Raw genomic sequence first — 4869 nt, forward strand, 5'->3', positions numbered from 1 at the left:
GTTTACAATGACAATTTAAAACTATCATGATATACTTAATAATGTCAAAATTTAATTGTCAAGAAACGGTTTTAAATGTTTTTTTTGTCACGAAACTTATTTTCTTGACATTTATAAATGTAACTTTTCATATAAACTTGTTTTGAAATGTTTCTAAAAATCGCTTTCCGTAGTTGTACCTGTACCTGTCAATTGTGACGTATTTTACATACAAAAACATATATCCATTAGTACACCAACCCACCTACAAATATAAAGTGTATACATATAGTAAATTATATATACATTAACGAAGGTTTTTCATGTCCATCAACCCCATACATAAACAAACTATACCAAGTAATTACTAACCCAACAAAAAATTGTCCAACAGTCATCTTTTAGATATTCCAAGTAGCTACCTACCATGGTTCTCCAGGCTCTTCTTGGAAGACCTAAGCAATGGACGAAAACCTCAAATATTTCACAATAGTATATGCAAAAGGTCAAACTACAACAAATGTAGGTAGCATATTACTATTATATGTTGTTAGAGTTCATACCGTGTAAACGTGAAAGGTCAAACTACAAAATGTAGCTAATATATTATAGAAACGCTCGACTCTGCTTCCTTCAACCCTCGCTCCCACATGCTGAACAACATATTCAAAACAAACAATTAAGAAAACACGAATCTAACTTCGGCAAATATACACAAAAGTGGAAAACCTAAACTTTCAAATCTCTTACACTGAGTTTACTTCCGCTTTCTACTCATTGTAAAGGTCAACATAGTAGAAAAGAAAATTATATTTCAGACCTTCGGAATCAACACACTTTCATAGCCTTTATGTAGTGTCAGAGAGCTAACAATCACAATACGCACCTAAGATCTTTTTCTTTCCTTCAAATCACTCACACAAAACCCTACTTTCACAAAAACAAAGACGCAAAAAGACAATATCAAACGGTTTTTGAAATTCTCAAAATACTAAAGACTTTACCCAAATAAAACTGATTTAGGAACAACATAGATGTTGAACACTAACAAACAAAAACAATCTACTTATCTAAACTTTAATTGGCTAGCTTTGCTGCAGGATAGCCAAAAAATTATCCAACTAGACTTTCAACTATATGCATGACACAAATATGAACAATAAGTCTTAATTGGCTATCTTTGCTGCAGGATAGCCACACAATTATCCAACTAAACTTTAAACCACACAATTATCCAACGATACAATATACTATATGCATGACACATATAAACACTAAGTCGTAATTGGCTATTTGCACAATCTTACATAAGCAAGTCAATCCTAAAATCAATGCACGATATTGACAAAAGAGACCACATAAGTATCCAAAATGGGAGAGAAAGACAACCAGAAACAAGATATGAACACACCAAATATGGACAGTATGATTAAACTTGTTGTCAAGCTTCAAGAGCATGAGATCATTCCATGAAAGACATCGTAGGGAGGACCATCCCAATAAAGAAACTACCATGACGTATAATGGTCATTAAAAGGAGAAGTTTACTAGAAACAAACAAACTTGCAAAGATATGAAGGCTAGCAAATATCGTATCTAACTTGGTTAGTCTAACAATTAGAAAACTCTCATAAGGTATAATTTAACTAAACTAAAATGGAAAAAATATAAACCTTCCTATTCTTATTCCTATTCCTATTTCATATTCCCTAAAATATAGCAAATACACGCACTTGTTTTTTTTCTTTCTTCCCCACTCATTTTCCTTGTAAATATAGCAAAGGGATTGAAGAAAAATTATTATGATTGTTTTATATATAAGAAAGTTATTACTAGTGATGTCTTTGTTCTACTCCTCCTCTATGTCGATGACATCTTGATAGCTTCTAAAGATAAAAGCAAGATTGAGAAGATAAAATATGAACTTAGACGTGAATTTGAGATGAAGGACTTGGGCCAAGGCAAGAAAATTCTGGGTATGGAGCTTCGTAGAGGTTGTCCAAAAAACTCATATTGTTTATATCACAGGCTGAATACTTGAACAAGGTGATAAAACGTTTCCATTTGGAGTCTGCTAAGACAGTTAAAACTACATTAGCCCAACATTTTAAGTTGTCAACATGACAGTTTCCTTCTACATCATATGAAATTGAAGAACCATTTGTTAGTTCCATATGATAGTTTAGTAGGCAGCCTTATGTATGGAACGATTTGTAAACTCTAACATTTCTTAATGAAACAATACTAGACAACAGATGCTTTAGAGTTATAAAACTAGCAGCCAATATTTTTACAAAAAATTGTTAAGGTGAAAGTTAGCCTATGTTTAAAAACCATAACTTCCATGAACTAAGATTGCATAACAATTACATCTATGCATTCAGTCCACCTAAAAAAGATAAAAAATGAAATGGGAAAATAATCAATTACACATTAACTCATACCAATAATTATTCAATTGAGAAGAATGAAAGCACTTACATGTCTTGTTGTCAAAGTTTCAATATTAGGTAGACATTTACTTCTAAATCCTTGACATCGACTGCACCAAGCCTATATTATGAAATAATAACATGATGAGAAATTAATTACAAAACCTTCTTGTTGAAACCATGAACTCAACTAGCCCGAAGCACATCATCAATCTCAGAACGGCCAATATTCAGCTCATAACAGTCCAACATATTTCCATAACCAAAACATGTAAATTTTTCAAAACGAAACACAACCTCTCCTACGACGAACATATATCCAACAGGCTTCTTACAAAAGTTCAGCATGCTTTTCAAACACAACCAAGTAAACGACAACATAACAACTATCTTTAAAAGCCACAACCACCAACATAACAACAATCTTTCAAAGCCACAACCACCAACATAAACTCAGCATGCTTCAGCCCTACAACCTCATCACAAATATTCAATAAGTTCTTAGGAACACAACCAAGCAAGCAACTTAGTTAACACCATTGAGAAACACATCCATCAATTCCAGAAAACAGTATTCAATCCCACGTGTTCAGAACTAAACAAGAACCAACATGTGTATCCAACCGTTCATTAACAATATAGCAAGTGTAGTATAAAGTTTAAAGGCAACCAAACAACCAAACAACCAAGCAACTTATACGTTCAAGAGCAAATATGGACAAGTAAGAACTACTAACCAAAGGGTCCTAACGCATCATTAACACCTTAATATTCAATACCTGCTAAATCTCGCTGAATCAATTTGGGTCTTTGGGGGGTCGATGTGGAATGGGTTCGCCACTACAAAACTAAGTTCAAAAAGAGCTCGAACTTGCTGGTCCTACACAGTAATAGGTGTGGTTAGCTCAAATCGACCTTTGTTTGGGAGTGGGTAAGCGTCAAACCAACGCCGAAGGGGGTGGGTATCACAAATCGACGTCGTTTTGGTATGGGTCAAAGGCAAAGGAAGAAAACGCACCTAAAGTCGAGCTGTTCAGAAGTTGCCGCGGGTCGAGTCAGTCACCAAAGGAACATTGAGGATGGCGCGCGTGTTCGAGGTTCGTGGGTTGCCGTTGGGACGCTACTGCTGAGCAGAACGACGCCGGAACGCTGCCACTACTGACACAAATTGAACGCCGCCGCTGCTTCGTATAGATTCGTTGGCGCAGAGTAGAATGTGCCGTCGATGGAGATTGGGTCGCCGAGGTCGCGCCGCTGCTGGTCGCGTCGATGGATATTGGGTCGCCGAGGGGTCGCGCCGCTGCTCGTTGCGTCGATGGAGATTGGGTCGCCGAGTCGCCGAGCCGCTGCTGGTCGCGTCGATGGAGATTGGGCCGCTGAGGGGTCGCGCCGTTGATGGAGAACGTGTGGTCGCCGGAGAAGAAAACTCAACGAGGGGGTGGGGGGTGACGGCGGCTAGGGCAAGAAAGGAAAGGTAAGGAGAATAAGATGGGCTAGGGTTATTTTTGTTTTCTTTTTATTTCCCAAATAGAATATCCCAATATATTAAAGGAAATTTTTTTCCTAATCTTTTTATTAAAAGGAAACTCTCTTTAAAAAGGTTTTGGGAAAATTTAAAAGAGAGCTTAACTAAATTTTAAAATCCAATATCCTAAATCCACAAGGGAATTAACTTTACATTCTAGTTTACAAAAACTTAGAACTCGAAAACTAGAAAAATCCAAGAATTTAAGTTAACTGCTTAGGGAAAAATCCAAAGGCTCGATTTAAATCTTAAAAAGAAATTAACCTGAAAACTGGGGGCGTTACCCGGAAACACCAAAACAATTAGAATTAAAATTCATAACAAACTCACGTCAATCCAGAATAAAATAAAATGAAAAAAAAAAACAAAATGAAATGAAAGGAAATAATTTAGAATAAATTTGAAATAAATTATAATTCTTTATGTTACAAAAAATCCCACTCTAAAAAGGATTTGGGAAAAATAATTAACTTTCAAAACCCAACCATGAAATACAAAAGGAAAAATTGAATTCCCTAAACATTGGATTAAGATTTAATAAAACAAATCACTTTAAAAAAAATTTAAAACTTAATTCATCTCAATCTAACGAGAGATTGGACTTTAAGTTCTAATTTACGCAAAAATAGATCTCTTAAATTAGAAGATCCAGTAATTTAATTATCCTCAAGGGAAAATCCAAATGCACAATTTAAATCTTAAAATAAAAATAACTCGAAAACTTGGGATGTTACACAAATCATCTTTCTCAATATCTTCTTCCCTAACATTAGAAGTCTCATCTTTCTCAAAAGGGTCGGGGGAATTGTAATATTTAAAAAAAATATATTACCGACGCTATTTTAGAATGGTCGGGAATATTAATATGTCCCGACTATTTCAAAAATAGTCGGGAATTATAATATTTAAAAAATTAAAAAACAATAGCGCCCA

The 4869-nt window shown here is 35.0% G+C and overlaps 1 long non-coding RNA gene across 1 annotated transcript; it reads right to left on the reverse strand.

Moving 5' to 3' along the window:
• Window positions 1–202: 202 nt before the first annotated feature.
• Window positions 203–3932, reverse strand: LOC111019911 (uncharacterized). The gene is made up of 5 exons (XR_002602597.2): window positions 3430–3932; window positions 3191–3291; window positions 2461–2532; window positions 543–632; window positions 203–434 (listed from the first exon to the last, which is right to left on the reverse strand). It is a non-coding gene; the product is annotated as an uncharacterized LOC111019911 (long non-coding RNA).
• Window positions 3933–4869: the final 937 nt, after the last annotated feature.

This window comes from Momordica charantia (assembly GCF_013281855.1).
Source record: "Momordica charantia cultivar OHB3-1 chromosome 6 unlocalized genomic scaffold, Mcharantia_2.0 BLBB01000006.1, whole genome shotgun sequence".
Classification (NCBI taxonomy): domain Eukaryota; kingdom Viridiplantae; phylum Streptophyta; class Magnoliopsida; order Cucurbitales; family Cucurbitaceae; genus Momordica; species Momordica charantia.